Raw genomic sequence first — 20619 nt, forward strand, 5'->3', positions numbered from 1 at the left:
CCTTGACATCAAAGCCTTTGTTTGCTTCTCAACAAAAGGTACTGTTTTTTCGTCAAATCTTTTCATTTCCTTTTGGTCTTAATGTAATCTGTTGGAACGTCTACTATAAAATATGCAATGAGGCTGTTACTAACAGATTTTATTAATATAGATACAATTTAGAAATATTGAATGTGAAGAAGGCTTTAGTCTTAAAGCTAAATTGATGTTTGTGTTACTAATTCTAGGCAACTTATCATATTTTAATCCATGTTTAATCCATGTCAATAGGAGAAGCAGGCTGCTAGTTTGGATGTAATATAAATCGATCTCGACTAAATTTTTAACTAGCACCTATTTGATAGTGAATTCTTCAGACGCCTGAGCATGTGGTATATTCGTTAGATTAGATTCTATTTTGATATTAAGAGAGAATTAAAAGATGGGCAGAATCATTGTTGTCTATCTTAATTTAAAGTTCTTCTCGTTTCCCCCCAACTACTAGCAAGTTTGATCTGATTATATAACTCTTGCATTCCCTTTCTTTAGTTGCTCAAATTTAGATGTCATTCTTAGTTATTTTCTTCTTCTATTCGTTAGGATTCATGATTTGATTTAAAGCTTGAAATAGCTTTGTTTTCTGTTAAATCTTGAGTTAGTTAGCTAGGCTTGGCTTGGATGTTCCTCATGTTATTTCGACTCTAATGTGCTGTACTATCTTCCTTCTCGGGTTCATATCCTTCTTTGTTCATCAAAAATCATGCTTGTTTACTTTCTTATGTTTCTTGAATACAAAAAATAAAACATATATAGCAAGAAGCCGTTAAAGTTTATGATTGTTTAAGATATCACAAGTTTCAACTAAGAACGACATAAGTCTGCTTTGATTTAAACTTATTTTTAATCTTCCTTTATGTTTGCGTAGGTTTGTCTTTCATTCCATATTTTGTATGCGCGACTTCTCTTTGCAAATTTAGTTTAGGAATGTGATTGCAATTCAAATTTTGCGGCTTGTCTTGTATTTGAATATAACATCTATCACCCTTGTCTTTGGTTATGTTTCAGTATGTATCGAATATAGTTTATATATTATTCTAGTTGCTTGTTCAAGTGTTGCCGATTGAATCTGATTGTCCCCTCCTTATTTACTGTAAGTATATGCGTAAATTGGTCGATATAGCTGATAACTCTTGAAGGGACTAGTGAATAAACTTGTCAAGTTTGAAAATGACTTCTCACTGAAATCATTCTAGTACAACTAGAAAGTATGTTGTTATGAAGGTGTAGAGCTCATGTCATGTGATGAACTAAGTTTATGTCATGCATCTCTTAGTTAAGTATAGCATATTCTTGTCGAATTGTTACACTCATGGGAATAGTTTCCTCCTCTGTTAAATTTTGTTTTGACTTGGAAATAATCTTTTGTCCATAGGATGCTTCAATTATTTCCCTTTAAAAAATAAAAGGAACTAGTGCTTATTGAATAAGCTTTGTGCGATGCTATAACTGTAATAAAAAGGGCCATAATTCACTATAACATGACATCATCACGTTTTTAGTTCTCTTGTTCATAAAAGTTTCTTAAGGATTACTAGAGAATCACATTGATGGAGTGTATTATTGGTAACCAAGTCATATTAATGGTAAACGTTTCACTTCCCAACCTTGGAATTTTTGATTGTAGGTCTCTTGATTCTCACTAATTATTGTATTAGCCTATTTTTAGATGTCTGCCATATTTTATCTTTAGTTGATAGTAAAAAGACATGTCTGAATTCTCGAAGTATTCAGGCTAAAACTTGTATTATAGTAATCACATATCCTTTGCGAAGCTCATTGTTTAAGAAAATTACTTGCTTCTAATATTCACATTTTTTATTTTTTTTTATTTTTGTTATTTCTAATTTGCTTCTTCATTTTTCTTCTTATGTTTCATGTACAATCGGAGGGCTGGAGTTTCTACTTTGGAACTCGTTATTGGCCTAAAATATTAGGCCAACAGCAATTAGGATCATCGCAACGCTTGGAGTCTCGCAAATTAGGAGTCCAATATTTCTTAGCCTTCCTCTTTTGAGTCTTAACTATATTGTTTGGATATATTGGCTAACATTTACTTACAAGTTTTGATATATTGTTTGTCTTTTATTTTGAAGTTTATGTGAGCTAATATTATTTGTTTTATGAAATTAGTTGAGACACCTTTAGAACAAATGATACAAAGATATTTTCTTAAAAAATGGGTTAGCGTTTTTACTTATAACATCCTTTTTTTACGTTTTTTTTTAGTTGAAGAGAAGGGGCTTATAGTTTAAGAATTTTCCAAACAAAGTTTCAAAGGTTAAAATAATACTAGTGTTTCAAAATTGGGAAAAAGAAGTATATATACTTAGGCCTTTATCTTAAGGAATAGGAAAATTTATCATCTAAAATTATGAATCGAGAGATACATAAAAGCTAAAATAATATTCATTTAGGCCCGCTCATCGCTTAGGACCTCCAAATATTTTGAAACTAGTTTAAAGGCTAGAATAATTACATTTAGAAATTTACTTAAGGCTAAGATACTTATCTTTAGATATACATTTTTTTTTAGAAAATAAGTAGGGAAGTAAGCTTATATATTTAACAAAACAAATGTAACTATAGAATAAGTTTCAATAGTTAGGCCTATTTTTTATACTCTTTACATCACCCCTTTATAAAATGTATTGACTATATACTTACTTTTTTGAATCAAACATTGCTAATAACATTTTAATCTTTTTTTTTAACATGCTATTTCAAATTTTAGATATGCAAACAGGTTCAAATACAAGGTACACATATATATGTCGTACATATAAAGGTATATACTCTATATTTTTTCTACATAACTTATTATTATCTACTATCTCTTTTGCTAATATTATCTATAATTTATAAATCTCTACACTTAAACATACATGTTATTTTACTAAATACAATTTATCGTCAACTTATCCCTACATGTAAAAAAATAAAATGATAAACATTCATATGTCTTGAACAACTTACATATTACACTTCATAATAAATATATTTAAGATCACAAGCCTTTATATGATATTTTGACATTTAGTATCATTTATTCTATTTTATTTTAGAAAATTCCAATTTGTATATTTTCATTTAAATTACACATCACATATTACTACGTATTCACACCCAACTACTATCTTATTTTTATTTCACGTCTTATATAAAACGACAGATTCTCACAAATGCAACATCTACTTATTTTTTAGGATAATTTTATGATACAACTATATATATTTTTACATATAAATCGTACTCTTAAGTACATTTATTTATTTATTTTTACAATATGATAAAAATACTACTATTAAATATATTTTATAAGACATATATATGTCGTACCTTGTATTGTATCCTTTTCTTAAACTAACTAATAACTTATCGTTTAATCATTAAAAACAAATAAATAAACAAGTTTTCCTAATCATATTTTCCTAAATTGAGTTTAAGGACTATCTTCGGATAGGCTCTGAGGGGTGCTTAACACCTTCCCCTCGAGTAACCAAAACCCTTACTCAGAATCTCACTGGTTTCGCAAATCAAAACAGAGTTTACATTTACATAAATAAAAAATAGTTTTTCCTAATATTTTCCTTAAAATTTAGGTGGCGACTCTAAAACAATTTTGTTTTCCCAAAATCAGAGTGTCAGCCACATTATGTTGTGAACTATTTCGGCCGGTTCGAAATAGGGTGCGACAGTTGTATGTGGGTAGTCTTATTATGCCTTAAATAGCGTTAAAGAAAGTACATGTTTGTGATAAAAAGCCTTATTCCTTTATCCACGCAAACAATCGCTTCAAAAATTCGGCTATTAGCCCCATAATATACCAATTTATATTATTGGGCCCGTGCATAGCACGAGCAACATTATCTAGTATTATATATATTATACAGTAGAAAAAATGATTTATTATATTATATATTATATAGGGAGTTTATGATGGGACATTAGAATGTCCCATCATAAACTCCCTCTTATATAATAGTAGAATTTCTTCTCAAATTTGGTTGACGTGATTTCTATTGCTATATTTTCTTCGTGTTCTTCTCCAATCTTAGCTAGATTAGATTTTGCATGTATTAATCTAGAGTTTCTGCCTCATTCTCTTTTGACAGATGCTCTTCAACTTGAAGTTAATGACATATATAAGACTAATAATTTCAAGTTATGATAGTATAATAAAACTTTCAAGTTGTAACAATAAATTTTTTTAGCTTATAACAGTTTATTAAAAAAAAGTTTTAAAATAATAATAAAAAATATTTTTTAAAAAATAATAAAAAGTAAAAAAAGGAATTAGTTGTAGTAATTAATTTGAATACATTAATGATAATTCATAATTGCCAAAAATTTAGGAGATTCAAAACAAAATAGGAATATTTGTTTTCTTTTTTTTACTCTAATCAATTAAAAGTATTTCAAAAATCAAATTTTCTTCTTCTGTTCAAATTTTTCTCTCTCCTTAAATTTTTATTTTGTATTTCAAAAATCAAATTTTCTTCTATTGTTATACATTGTCAGATTCGTTTCTTCGAATATTTATACAAGTTGGATACCAACTTCATACATTTTTTATTTTTTTTATTTTTGTCTTAGATTATGAAGTAAAAAAAAAAAAACCATATATGAATTGGATACCAATTTTATACAAATTGAATACCAATTCTATGCATTCTTGTTTCATGTAATCTAAATAGTTGTTCATTTGGTTTCCACTTAATATCCAAAACTGAAACGGTTTAATGTTGAACGCAATTGGTATGCAGTTTTTATATAATTGGTGTCCCGGAATTATAATAGGCAATCTGTAATTTATATGTTAAGTTTAACAATAAATATGAATTATTTGGTACTATGTTTATTTTTAATTTTTTCAAACTAAAGTCCAATAAAAATGTTGATATCCAAATTGTGTATTGTTAGTATTCAACTTGAGAAAACAGTGCATATTATATATAGTTGGAAGAAAACAATGAATATTATATATCATCCAAAACTTAAAACAACAGGAAAAAACAAATATATATCATCCAAAACTTAAAAAAACTTCTAATACTTAAGAGTCTAAGATCCAATCAACTATCTCAAATTAGATTTTCATGGTCTTGGTGTAGGATAATTGCTGGTATTCGGAGCATGTTCTTTTCCTATGCGAGGTCCACCAAATTTGCTAATAACAATTCTAGTTACTTCACTCTCACTAATTGTACCATCATCGTTCTTTGTTTTTCCGTACTGTCATATGATTGTCGCGTACCTTTGACGATAATACTTTGCATCGATATCAATGGAACTCATATTACAAAACTCCATTGCTGATGTATTCAACAAATAAACATGTGTTCATACCACAATCACTGAAACAAAAATGAAAGAAAAATAATTTTAAGAAATAAAGTGAATTAATTTGTATGATGAAATCACTAAAAGATAGAAATACATACTTTGAATTTGACTCTTGTTGAGGCACATTTGTCAAATGCATGACTTCAAGTATTAAGACAGTTTCATACCAATATTATTTTTGTTTCATACCGCATTGATATACATATATTAGTTAGATGACAAACTTCATACACATATTAAGACAGTTTCATACCAATATTATTCTTGTTTCATACCATATTCATATATAGATATGAGAGATTTTGAATAATAACTTCCTTTCTAAAAAATTAAATCAGTTTCATACCAATGTTAAAACATACTGCATATCACATTTCTAAACCAATATTACGACATTTTCAGACCAATATTATTTATTTTTGATTCCACATTCATAGACATAATGAGAGATTTTGAATTATAATTTTCCTGCTAAAAGGTATACCAAGTTCATACCAAAATTAAATAAGTTTCATGCAAATGTTAAACATACTGCATACTACGTTCATAAACCAATATTAAGTCATATTCATATCAATCTTAAACATGCTTCATACCTTTTTTGATAAAAATAATAACCAAATTAATATCAATTCCATGATAGTAACTACACATATGTATGCTTATGTCACAACAATTTCATGTCAAACATTAAAACAAAATTCATGCCACAAATAATATGCATAAATAAACTGTTAGAACAAAAATTCTATTAAATTTAATAATTGAAAAATAAATTAAATAAAATATTTACCCTAACCACTTTTTTACCTTTTTTTGATATTGGGATTTCTGAAGTCCCCTTCATTATTGCTCTTCTTTTGGAGGGTTTTTATGACTTGATCCGTTTCTACATTTGTTGATTTTTTTGTTTTTTTTTATATTTTTCTCGCTTACAAAATCTGAGTCCAAATCAGAAGGGGGTTCCACCATTTTCCTCTTCCTCTTTTATCCCTTCTGATTTGAAGGACTTCAATTTTCTTTGCTTGAGTTTTCTTCTCCTTTTCTGTAATCTGCTTTTGCTTGAGTTTTCTTCTTCTTTCATGTAATCTGCTTCTTATTTTGAGAAGTACCAACCTTTTTCTCTGGAGTTGCATTCTTGATATGCGGAGGCGTTTGAATCAATATGTTAAATGTCGGAGGCTTTATTTCAACCGTAGAACTCGCTCCTACGAATCTGGGACTCTTTCTAGAAGTATGATCTGATTTCTTCGACATATTTTAACGAAAATCTTGAAAACTTGATTCTTAATATTGTGAAATCGCCCTTTCTTTCTGATTGTAGACTAAATATTTTCTGATTTAGGAGGTGATATTGAGATGTAGAAACAGTTTGAATGGAAGATGATTGATGAGGTGAAAGAGGAATGGGTAATTGTTACAATGGAAATTTTTACTTTTCGGACGTGGGGGTGGTGGGTTACTGATTAGAAGAGGCGTGGTGACATTAGGGGTGTGGGTTTGACGTGTAAAAGTAAAAAAGGAACAAGAATCAAGGTAAATTTTCTATAAATGTGTAAGAGATAATTATGGTAGATTATTTATTTATATCATTTAATAATAAATATAAAATCATAAAATACTATTTATTTAATAAAGTAAAGATTTAATTGATTTTTAAATAAAATGTGATCTGTTATAATCCGTAATTAAACTGTTATAAGCAAGAATATTTTAAAAGTAGCTTTAAAACCCGTAATATTATCTCTTAAATATATATGTGGGGTGATTTTTCCTTAATTATTTCACTTTAATTTGCTTAATTTGATTTTACTAGTTTGATTAGTTTAATTTGATATGAAGTGTAGTTGATGGATTTGCACTCCTTTTTTGTTGATTTGGGCTTTTGGTTGATTGATTATTAAGTTTTATCTGTTATTTTATAAGCTTTTAGTACCTAATAATTTTTTTTTCTTTTAATATAACTATATATAACATATACAATAAAAAAAAGTTTTTAAAAAATAATTTTGACGAGATTTCTCAAAAATCAATTAGGGTTACCTATCAATCCAATTTTTAACGGGTTGAAATGAATTGAGCTAACATATGAGTGGGTAGGTTACCAGTCAATACAATTCTTAATGGGTTGAAATGAGTTGAGCTAACAAATGAGTGGGTCAATAATCAACACAAACCTAAATGAGTTGGATAGGTTGGATTTGATTTTTCCACCCCTAACTTAATACATCAAACTATAATAATAAAAATATACTATATCCCAAAAAAATCGTTTAGCAAAGAGTCGAAATTCTGATAATGGTCATGTTATACTTGCTATTATAATGCTTATGTATAGAGAGACTAGAGTTAATGAACTTGAAAGCTATCCAATAACCATTCGTTAGAATTATGTTTTTTACTATCATATATGTCTGACATCAGACAATAACTACAATAAGAAGCTGTCATCGAGCTTCTTTGCTTCTCCAACAAGCCCAGATTCTAATTGTGTTGGTGAGCTGGGGTCTAAAGACCTAACTGCAAGGCTTTTTTGTTTGAAAAAAAATACCTTTCCAACAATGAAGAAACTATCAGATAACTCTAAATACTTAATAAGATTTTAATTACTACATCACATAAAAAGACATTCATCCAAACACTACTATCAATTAGTATGAGAAGAAAAGGCTAAGAGAAATGACCAAATCATTTTCTAGCCTAAGTTAGACGATTTCAGTGTCCCAGTCTACTTGGCTAAAAGACGAGCATTCAGGTTCAACAACTCAAAAAGTTCTTCATCACATGTACTACACATATATTTAATTTCCCAACTCTCAAGTTTGTAATCATAAGTAAGGTAGGATTATATAAAATATCCTTATTTTGTATATGTTGCTATGATTCAATCCACGACACTTAAAACATAATAACTGAGAATATATTTGTGAATAGGTCAAGCAAGCGTAGAGCCTCCCTCTGTTTATATATCTATATAGGAAACTATGTACAAATATACTTACACATAAGTAAGAGTCCTAATAAGAGTCTAAGAGTCCTAATGTGCCCCTCAATCTAAATGGAAGAAGATCTCCTTGAGCGACTTTAACACGAACATAGTGAAAATCCACATCAATATGTTTGGACCGATCATAAAACACTGGATTGTGAGTCATATACATAGAGCTAACATTGTCACACATTACACAAATTGGTTCACGAAGATATACACCAAGCTTAGAAAGAATATGCTGAATCCAAGTAGTTTCAGCAACAATGTAGGCAATAGCTCTATACTCCGCTTCAGTAGAAGATCTAGAGACATTAAGTTGCTTCTTCGCACGCCAAGAGGTAGGTTTAGAGCCCAAAAATACTGCAAATCAAGTAATGGAACGCCGGCTATCTATTGCTGAAACTACTTTATAACTGTGTACTGAAAAAATTATCTCAATTGAAGAAACTAAACTAAATTAGTCATGATAATTGTTTACTTCATTTTTTTTTACCTGAATTGTGAAATGAATACATTAGATAAGTAAATTAGTCATGTTGGGCCCGTGCGATGCACGGGCTTACCCTTCTAGTATGTGTATATATATATATAGAGAGAGAGAGGGAAAATTGTATGAAATAGCAAACTATTAATTCAAATGAAATGTTATAGCCATAGTTTATTTTAATTGTAATTCGCAGCAAACATCCCCCTTTTTTGCCATCTAATTCGATATACAATTAGCCATTTTATACATTTTGGTATAAAATGTATAAAATGTATTTTTGTTTGTATAAATCGAGAGAAAAGTGTATATATAAATACATATATTTTCGTCCTATACACTTATAATTATACAAATACAAATCTTATTATACAAATTACAATGTATAAATGAATTTATACAAAACTAAACAATTTGTACAAAATTGGATGTTTATAGCGAATTATACAAATCAAAAGCTCAATAGCAAACATAAAATTTGCTATGGAGCGCAATTATGCAAACTATAACTATAACATACAAACATGATTTTTATGTTTGCTATATGTGAAAGTTGCTCATCTATAAAATCATATGTTTGTAGCTTAACATAATTTTTCAAGGCATTAAATATCATTACTCTCAATACCACTATTATTAATAATAGTTGATAGTAACATATTAATTATCACCCATCAATAAATGGGTGCTGATATTCTTTTCCTATTTTGAATTTTTTTTATACCATTTAGTTTATAGCTATGATAAGTAATTAATGAAACAAGTCATATCTTTAAAACTACTAGATAGCAAACGAGAAACAATCGGTAATGTCATATTTTTGTCCAATTTCCCAACTGATTCAAGATTTATATTGATAACGTATTGTGAGATAATAAAATAAATAGATGAATACAATAAATAAAAAGAAGCATTGTATTTTTCTTGAGTGATGCTATATAATTAAAAAATCATTTAATCGTAAAGGAAAAACTAACTTAATTCCTACCTTTTTTTTTCTTTCAAAAAGAAACATACAAAATAGATATTCATTATATCATAATAACACTTACAACTTTTATTTGTGATGATTTTTTTGAAGAAATAACCTAAGAGCCTGTTTGGATGGGCTTTTAAGTTGGTCAAATTGACTTAAAAGTTAGTTTTTGACTTACACTACACCATTTTAGGCCTACGGCCACCCCAGTAAAGTGTAGCCTAAACTAGCAAAAAGTGTGGACTTTGATAAAAGGCTACACTTTTGTACTTTACGCAACACTTCTCCAGGGGTGCCCGAAAATAGCGTTACCTTAGAGTTTAGGCACTTGAAAAGTGTTGCCTGATCAGCTACGCTTAAAAGCGTAGCCTAAAAGGCAAAATGGCAACGCTTTTATGTACCTCAAATAGCAACATTTCTATCTCATACAACTACACTTTTTAAGCGTGGCCTTAGCTTCCTTATTGCCCCACGATTTGTAAGTGTTGCCTTTTCTATCTAATGTATGACAACAATTTTAAAGTGTTGCCTTTTCTATCTAATGAATGACAACACTTTGAAGTGTAGTCCTTGCCCATGTGCACACCACAGTTTACAGTCCTATGGCTACACTTTTAAGTGTGGCCATATCATTTTGGCTATAAAATATTTGTATGGCACAATTTCTAATTAAAAAACACCAATATTATTTTGCAATAAATAATCTCAAACATTAGATTGGCTCATATTATAAGTAATTCAAATATATAGATTTGCAATAAACTTCAAAAGATAGTACGTCTTGTACGTACTTACACATACTTATACAACAATATTCTAAATATGTGTACACAATTGTTCAAAAAGTACCCTTACAATAGTTCAATATATTCTAGCAAAGAATATATTTCACAAAATCAAACATAATGTATTCAAACTTTTACAATAGTTCAAAAACTCTTTCCACTTCAATGAGATCAAATTGACTTGTAGCGACCCTTCAAATTTGATCACCTCCATTTCCCTACACATTTAGAATTTACGACAAATCAGATTGCAACAATTATAGAAGAGCAAAGAGTTCCACATTCCACATTGCACAACAGTTTTGGATTTTAATTTTTTACGGAAAGATGTGGTCCAATTTGTGAAGCTGCACTATTTTTTCAACAACACCCTCATAATCACATAGTTATCAAAAAACAGAGGAGCTGTTAATATTGTTATTGCATTTAATGGGTGGTGATTTCCTTATATTTCAACTCTCCTTTGACAGGTATGCTCACACTCAACATTAGCATCTTATTTCCACTCTCCTGTTTTCTATTCCCCTATCCTAGTTTTTAAAAGTTTTAGTCATTCCTAGTTGAATTTACCAAAAGCATATCATGCACACATGTCGTATGCCTCCTGCTAATTTCTCTAAGATATAAACTTCAATTTGCTTGATGATGGCCTAATAGATCTTCATGTTATGAGAGAATAGATGATACTAAGACCAAAGTTTCAGGGAATGCATATCCATTAACTTACCAAAAATCTGGAAGTTACAACTTACAAAAACCTTTTTGGATTTTTTATTATTTCCTTTCGAAAAATAATGCTTTGGAAGGGACACAAAATGAGTCAGCTGCTTGTTGAGTTGATTTGTAAAAGACATCAAAAGTAGATGTTTAGCTATATGAATCCTAGATGTTAAAGATAGGCATGAAACCTCATAAAACCACAACTATACATCAATTCAAAACTAGTTGCTTTAGCTATATGAATCCTCAATATTCATATTCATTTCAAAACCTGATGGATTTCCAGATTCCAAATTTCCAGATTTCAGATTTCCAGATTTCCAGATTTCAGATTCCAGATTCCAGATTTTCAGATTTCCAGATTTCTAGATTTCCAGATTCCAGACTCCAGATTCCAGATTTTTAGATTTCCAAATTTCTAGTGTGCAGCTTTAACAGAAAAAGTGTGAACTTTAACAGAAAACTGTCTATCAAACTGCGCCTCCGGATCTTGTCCTGACCATTCTTGCGACTCAAATTCACTACCAACCCATGGTTTCTAATCAACCAATCTAGAAACCCAACGCAAATGTAGAATTCACATGCTCATCTACTTGGGATCAGATTAGAGAGAAAAGAAACAAGCTCACAATTTTGGTCAACAACATTTCAAGTGTTTTTGCTGCTATAAACTAGTAAAAGACACCATTGATCACAATTTTTTGGCAGGGCACTTTGCTAGAAATATTTAAAATATTTATGTTGATTCTCTAGTGATTGACAGTGATTACATACCTCTTAGAAATATGATTATGAGATGGTGGACTACTATCCAATCATTTGCTACTCGACTAAGACAAAATCAGGCTAACAATGATATCACTACCAAGCAAGGACTGTCGACTGGAGCCACAACTACACATACAAATTAGCAACCAAATCAGGAGGTAAGACACTCAACTCTACTATTTCTACTCATAATAACTATCATGATCTTGTTGTGCAAGATCAAACCAACAGCCAACAAGAACAACTAGACAATGTTGAGGAAAATACAGTTGAGAGGTTCCAGAAGAGAAAAAGAGAGAGAAAAGCCTTAAGGAACCAGCAAAATACCTTTTGAAGAATCGAATCATGAGTTGACCCTGAAGAATGTGGAATATTTTGGCCTCTTACAGCTTGTGCGCTACTTGCATCAACAGGTGAAACAAGGTTAGATCCAACAACCCCTGGTATATCTTGAACATTCAATGCAGGGTTATTTTGCAGCAATTGACTAAAAAAATGTCGCATTTCTACTCTCATTTGATTCATTTCTTCCTTCAGAGAACTGATTTCATTAGCATGCTTTTGTTTTAGCTTGTTAGTTTCTTCATCTTCTTTCAGAGATCTTGTTGTCACTGATCTGCCATAGAACCTAAGTCGGCCAGGCTGCTCCTTTCCAAACACTGCCATAAAGGCATCATCAGCTGTTTCCCCAGAATTTTGACGATTCTGAAGTTCAGTCTGTTGAATAAAATTAACATTCATAGTTAACTGTAAGAATTATTTACTTTATGGCTAAAAGCAATTTATGATTTATTTGTTAACTTTAATTTACCTTCCTTCTAGAAAAGAATTCAAAATAAAATATATTTAATATGTCCTCGTACTTGCACAAGAAGAAGAAGAAGAAGAAGAAGAAGAAGAAGACATACTTAATATAATTCAATGGAGTCACTCTCCACAATATATAATTTTTAAGTCTGAATTAAATTCACCAATAATCCTCTTTAAAAAACTTACTATTACAACTTGGGTATCGGCCTGAATTTCCTTTCCCGTCTTTGTACGAGTTGCAATAAACATTTCAGGATGCGATGGTTCCTCGTTGTTTTCTTTTGTTGCACGTTACAAATTATATCAAAAGAAATTTAAAAAATTCAACATCTTCTAATAAAGTATGAAAAAATGAAATTCATATGTCTGCTAAGTATTACCAATGCCACGCGTACTCTTGCAAAATTAATTGGTCCCATTCGATGCCTCCACCGTTGTTGTTTCCTGTTTTTAGAATTCACCTCAGATATGGCCTGTAATTAAATTGAATAAAAAGAGATGTTTGAATCGATAAATAAAAAATAATAGAATAGATATGATGCAAAATATGTCAAAGAATAGAAATGCACTATTTTAGCTTTACTTGAACAGTTGGGTGTTTCCAATACTCGATCAACTGGCAGAATTGAGCTTCTGGAATGTCATCAGGATGTTTCGCTAGCATATCCTCAACAACACTATTTTTTTATCAAAACATCTCTCTTTAATTTTTTGTTTGTGTCGCCTCCAAGCATCACAAAGACCAGTCATCACCCACTTCTTTCCTTCTACTGGAATTAGGAATTTGGACTATGCAAAATAAAATATATTTATCTTCATTAGTAAAAATAAAATAAAAAATGCAATCTCAAAATTGATTGTTCTTACATTGATATATTCCCACATGCGCTTTTTAATATCTTTTGGCACCGCATGCCAACTAGTGTACATCAAGTTGATGAATCTAGGATTTCTTGCAATTGTTTCGATAAAATTGGTTAATTTCGACACTATCTTATCGGTTGGTCCCACTGCTTGCCCTTTATCAAATGTCACCTCCTCCCTTTCTTCCAAATTTCTTACATGAATATTCTTACATGTTGTTTTTCCTCGAACTTGTTTTTGCTTCGATATCCCTAGATTGATGTAACAGCCAGGAAATAAGAAATTTCTTTTATAATGAGTAATAAATCTTACAAGATTTAAGACATACCTTTTGTACTACAATTAATGTCAACTTCCTCGTCTATAGCACACTCATCCTCGCCGATTTCTTCTTGATCCTCAAGAGCATCCAATCCTTTATTATGTTCATGAATAGAAGGAGCAGGCATATACTTGACATCAGCTATTGTATGGTTAATCTGTTTTCTTTCATCACCTATGACTATCCCTTGTTGCTTCTGAAACTGATCAAGACTAGTACCTGGTATGAGTGACTTCTTCTTTACCTGTTTCTTGTTTGGTAGATCATGATCAATATCATGTTCTTTGTGTATCTCTTGTTTTTTCAGAAACTGATCAACACTAGTGGCTGGTACGACCAACTTCTTCTTCACCCGTTTGAAGCTTAGTAGATCCTGAATATCATGTTGTTCCTCTCCATTACCTAGTGTTGTTCCAATCACATGTACAGAAGAAGTAACACCTTCCTTGGACGACGTTTGGAACCTGAAGTTGTGCATATGAGGTTTAAATCCTTTCTCTTGAATGGACTCTCCAGATTGAAATAACCTCGATTTATTTTGTCCTTTCCCTACAATCATATGTGAAGTACTAAGTTCTTCCCTAGAAGATGATTGAATCACTGATTTGTGGCCAACCAATTTACTTTTTCCTTGTTGTGGAATGAAATCCTCAGAATTCTTTCTTTTAAGCGATATTGGTACATGCTCTTTCTTAGCTTTATTATTGCGTTCATTCGCAACATGTTCTCTCTTAATCTTAAATGTGTTGACCAATTCAGCACTTAAGCGGTATTGCATATCAACATCCAGATTCTTTAATGGACTTTGAGCTTTGTTTGGATTTGAACCCTTTTTCTTTAGTACTGCTGATTGATTCATTCCTGTCACTTTGTTTTAATCTCTTTGATTTATTTTCTTGTAGTAAGCAAACCTACAAAATAATAATCAGAAAAATTAACTGGCCAAAATTTTCTATATGCAGGCAGTAATAGAAGAGCTCAACTCTTACCAGAATTTCCAGCACTGTATTATGGTAGATTGCAGCAGCTGAGTTTAGTGCAAGCTATAACCTACTATATGTATTGTAAATTGATTATATAACATGTACACTAATAGGAGAATAAGAAATGTTAAAATGCAGAGCATTCAGTCACAAAGATGCTAGTGAAGAGTGTTCTGTTTCAAATACAAACATATTGGTCCCAAATGTTCCTGTTACCAAAGAAGATCATTACTATGGTTATAACAGTGAGTAGAACTTTCTCATGGAAGGGAGCAATGACTGTAAGCCCAAGACGGCAGGGGGTTTGAATGTGATTGATATACCTACATGGAACAAGGCAGCAAGGGGTCTGAATGTGATTGATATACCTACCAGTGATGCCACAACACCCTAAAGTCATATGGAGTAAATTGTTGCTGGTTCAAGGTTAGATCCCAAGGCAGCAGTTCATATTATGGTTGGCTTTACATAGAAAACTGTCAATAGTGGATAGAGTGCAGAAATGGTGAAATAATAGGTTGTGAGTCATTCATTTGCTTATTTACAAATACCATCAACAAAAATGTTTAAGACACAACTAGAATTTAAATATATATTTTTGACAAGTAGCTTGAACATAGAACATTGATTGCAGCCCCATGTTTCTAGCCTAGATGCATATGCTTAATTTAACTTGCATCCGGAACTAGTTTTTCCTCAATACATACAGGACAAACATTTTTCATCACTGTAGCCATTGCTAAGGGCTCATCTATGATGAAATTAGTAAGCAAGTAGTATTAGTGATATATTTGATAGTAAATGATACCTCATTCGTCTTCGAGTCAGTAGCAATGTAACCTTCAGATACAGATAAGCCAACAAAGTTCTGAAATGCAAGAATACTTTTATCAGAAGCAAAGGACATTCAACCATAATAATGTTCTATCTTATTCTACTATCTTTATCCCACACCAATCACTCAACAATAAGCCACTGCAATTTACTAGCTCTATACACACCTCCTCTCACTCTCAGCACCAAAAAGAGGATTCCTATAGAGCATCCAGGAAAAAGCAGATTCAATCGGACGACGAATTCTTACGTGGTCCAAGGGCCAACAAGAAACAACAATAACCAATACAACATCTTTTCCAGGTTAATACCAATAACAACAGAGAACTAACTTGACAACACCAAATAGTTTGATAACTGTACCAGAAATACTACAGAGCTCACTGTTCAGCCTCTAATGTCCACTACCTGATAATAACAGGAAACAAATAAGTATATAAATAACAACAACAATTCATATTTACATGTCATAAATTAGTTTGATAACTGTACCAGTAATAGCGCAGAGATTACTAACAAATAAAACAATAGTAAGCTAGAAGTACAGGTTCCTCAAAATAATAATCAGATAGAAGCCAACATAAATTACTTAACCAAACAACAATTGGGCGCATGAAAAAAGCCAACAAAATACTTACAGATTGTAGCAATCTAATCTTCAATTCCACTTATTAGATATCTTAATGTGTTTGTACCAAAAGAACAATTAAATAACAAAACAGTAAGTGAGCACTATATGATCATCACAAAAATAATGAAACTCATGGTGCATCATCTTCAAACTCTTCTTCAGACTCATCTTCAAGCTCATCTTCAGACTCATCTTCATACTCATTTTCAAACTCATCTTCATACTCATTTTCAGTCTCGTCTTCAAACTCATCTGCAGACTCATCTTCCAATTCCTCTTCATACTCGACTTCAAGTTGTTGAGTAACAAATTCTTCCGAAGGCACATCAATAATTGTTTCTGGTACATCAGTCCTTGTTAAAAGAACTTCACTATTATCTTTTGGTATAGATGGTTCCATCAAATGTTCAGATGGCTCATTTTCATAATTTTGTGGGAGATTAGATTCAACTTGATCACTCATGTTAAACAAGTCTCTCGGAACAGTCTTTATAACATAATGTCTATCTTGATCATATGGATCTTGCACATAGAAGCATTGGTGTACTTGAGATCCAAGCACAAAAGGCTCTTCCTGAGAGCATCTCTTGTTAAAATAGACATAAGTAAGGCCATAACTATCATTTTCAACCTCATACCAATCGCACTTAAATAGAACAACCTTAAAATGGCAGTAATAGTCTAACTCAACAATATCAACTATTCTACCATAATAAGTCAAATCTGCAGCAATCAGATTTTTATCCTTCGAGCTTGCAAAACTTGTAGTTGAGGCAACTAGTGTAACACCACTATTTTGTGTTTTACGCCTTGCATCACGCTGCCTAACATGAAATCTATATCTATTGATGAGATACCCAGAATATCTTTTTGCAACAGAATTTGGTCCTCTAGACAATTGTTTTATCAAATCAGGCACATCCTTTTGCAAAGCATGAGTTTCAAACTATTGAGAGAAGTTTTGACAATGACTCTTAGTCTTGCTCCATTTAGATCTTCGTGGCTGATTATTAACCTTTTGCTCATGCTCTCTACACAATATGTACTTTTTTTTGTTAAAGAAATAAATAAAATAATTTAAAAATTAATTATACAAAAAGAATATTATATTCAAATTAAGGTACCTAATATATTCTTGAACCTCGTCACAATTTCCCAATAAGTATGCATGTGCTTGACTTAGTGACTTGTTATCTAAAATGAGTGGATCGGTTTTCTTTGCTCCTAAAGGAACTCCTTTGTTAGGAAACAAACTCACAGTTTCTGCATCACTTGGGTCACATTCATCATTATTTCGGGCTCTTTTGTTAAATCTGGTATGCACACCCCGATGTAGATATTTGGAGAATAAATTCATACAATCTATTCCCACTCATGTCTCTGCTATGCAACCTTCTGGATAATGTATGTTTCGGATGTATGATTTGAATGTACCCATTTCTTTTTATGTGGAATACATCCATCGATTTTGAACTGGCCTCCTAATCTCACTTCATTCGCTAAATGAATAGGCAAATGAATCATTATATCAAAAAATGTAGGAGGAAAAATTCGCTCCAATTGATTTATTGTTTCTATGATCTCCACTTCTAAGCAATCCAGTTTCTCCAATGTGATTACTTTTTGACACAATCGACGAAAGAAGGAACTAAGACGAATCAAAGGAATAGCCACATGATCAGGAAGAATGCTTTTAATTGGTATTGGAAGCAAGTAATGTAACATGAAATGAGCATCATGGGTTTTATAACAAGACAATTTTCTTTCATCCAATTGCACACACCTGGATATATTGGAGGCACTACCATCAAGTAGCTTGGCTGTCTTTAAAACTCCACAAAAAACTGATTTCTCTCCATTTGTCATTGAGAAGCACGCTTTTGCAAACTTTGTTCTCTTATTATCTTCTGTATCTTTTGGATGAAGGTTCTTTCTAATTCCCATATCTTTTAAATCATACCGGGCTTTTGCATGATCCTTTGTTTTGCTTGAAATATCCAAAAGAGTTTCAAGTATGCTATCAACTATGTTCTTCTCTATGTGCATTACATCAAGGTTATGGCGTAACAAGTTGTGCTTCCAATAAGGTAATTCAAAAAAGATTGACCTTTTTTTCCATGGGACATTATTTGATCTCTTTCTCTTCTTTCCAAATACATTTTCAAAATCTTGTAAGCTATTAAACACATCAGTACCCTTTAATAAATGTGGAGGAGGCCTAAATTCAGTTTTTCCATTGAAAGATCTTTTGTTAGATCTCCATGGATGATCCATGGGTAGAAAAACACGATGATCCATATAGCACATTTTTCGACTATGTTTAAGATAGCGAGAATTAGTGCCATGTTACAACAAGGGCAAGCAAACTTACCTTTTGTACTCCATCCAGATAACATAGCATATGCAGGAAAGTCATTGATTGTCCACATAAGAGCTGCTCGCATTTGAAAAGTTTGATTTCTTGAAGCATCATATGTTTCAACCCCAGAATCCCACAATAATTTTAACTCATCTATCAATGGTTGCAAGTAAATATCAATGTCATTTCCAGGAGATCGCGGCCCAGGTATAAGTAAAGAAAGTATACAATACTCATATTTCATGCACATCCAAGGCGGCAAATTATACACTATCAACATAACTGGCCAGGTGCTATGTGATATACTCATAGCCCGAAATGGATTGAACCCATCACTTGACAAGCCAAGTCTCACATTGCGAGAATCTAGTGCGAAATCTGGATGCAACCTATCAAAATCTTTCCATGCTAGACCATCAGCGGGATGCCTTAACTTTCCATCTTTAGAACGCTCCTCGTCATGCCACCTCAAAGAATCTGCCGTCTTTGAGCACATAAATAGCCTTTTGAGTCGAGGAATTAATGGAAAATGTCTCAATGTCTTTGCTGAAACTTGATGTTGTTTTTTTGAAGGCTCAAGCTCACTATCAACTTCAGGAGATTTAATATATTGTGAAGCTCCACAAGTATGACAAAATTCATCATCCTTATGATCATTCCTGAGCAACATGCAATCATTGGAACATGCATCATTTTTCTCATAATCAAGACCAAGATTCTTAATCATAGACTTGGCTTTATTATAAGACGGAGGAATGTTCAACTCGGGCATCGCCTCTTTTAATAACTCTAAAAGAGAAGTGAATGATTCATTGCTCCATCCATGTAGACACTTTAATAAATATAAACGAAGTGTGAATGATAATTTAGAGAATCCTGTACAACCAAGATATAATTCTTGGCTTGCCTCATCAACTAAGTTATAGAATTTCTTGGCATCTTCATTTGGACTATCATAAACTCCTTCAGCCGGTGCAACATCTCTAAATTGATCATTCAACAACCCATCAATATCATCACGCGAGTAATCCATATCATCGTCAACATTCAACTTGATATCCCATTCCCCATGATTTATCCATCTAGTATAACCTTTGACAAATCCATAGCATATTAGATGATCATACACTACATTCCTTCGAGTCCAGCGAATATTACAACATTTTGCACGTGGACACTGAATTTCCTCTCCTATTGGATCTCCATAAGAGTAAGCAAAATCTAGAAATGATTCAACACCATCAATATACTCTTTGCTATACCTTGCTAAATTCATCCAATCCTTCGATGGGATATTTGAATTCCTAGACGATCAAGATATTAATATTTAATCTTTCAATAACAATCATTAAATCATTAACTACTTTACAAACACGTTTTAAAAGTCACGAGTAAGTTATCAAAATCATGTGTTATGAGATGATAAAAGTTTCTTACCTAGTCATGGCTCTTGTGCTATGCCAAATCAAACCTTGAATCCTCCACAAATGATTTTGAATGTTGATTATACTTCCAAGGAAAAATAAGTACAATTAATAGGATAGACACAATTAAGAAAGAAAATAAATAAATGGAATTCAAATGATTAAAAGTTAAAGTTCTGTGAGTGAATTCAAATACTCATCACCAAATTCGTTTTGCACGGTTTACATAGGAAACTCATCAGTTATACAATTTAGTGAAATGAATGCTCAAAACTTCAATTTCCT

At 31.6% G+C, this 20619-nt stretch overlaps 1 protein-coding gene and 1 long non-coding RNA gene across 2 annotated transcripts in view; one reads left to right on the forward strand and one right to left on the reverse strand.

Annotated features, from left to right (window-relative positions):
- Positions 1 to 20619, forward strand: part of LOC125825438 (uncharacterized) — a 1130247-nt gene that overhangs the window by 725965 nt on the left and 383663 nt on the right. The gene's annotated exons all lie outside the window — the stretch shown is intronic.
- On the reverse strand, positions 19763 to 20403 carry LOC125825444 (uncharacterized). Its single transcript, XR_007442860.1, has 3 exons — positions 20348 to 20403; positions 20173 to 20214; positions 19763 to 20002 (listed from the first exon to the last, which is right to left on the reverse strand). It is a non-coding gene; the product is annotated as an uncharacterized LOC125825444 (long non-coding RNA).

Source organism: Solanum verrucosum, unplaced genomic scaffold, assembly GCF_900185275.1.
Source record: "Solanum verrucosum unplaced genomic scaffold, falcon-dt-bn FXZP01000101.1, whole genome shotgun sequence".
NCBI classification, from domain to species: Eukaryota; Viridiplantae; Streptophyta; class Magnoliopsida; order Solanales; family Solanaceae; genus Solanum; species Solanum verrucosum.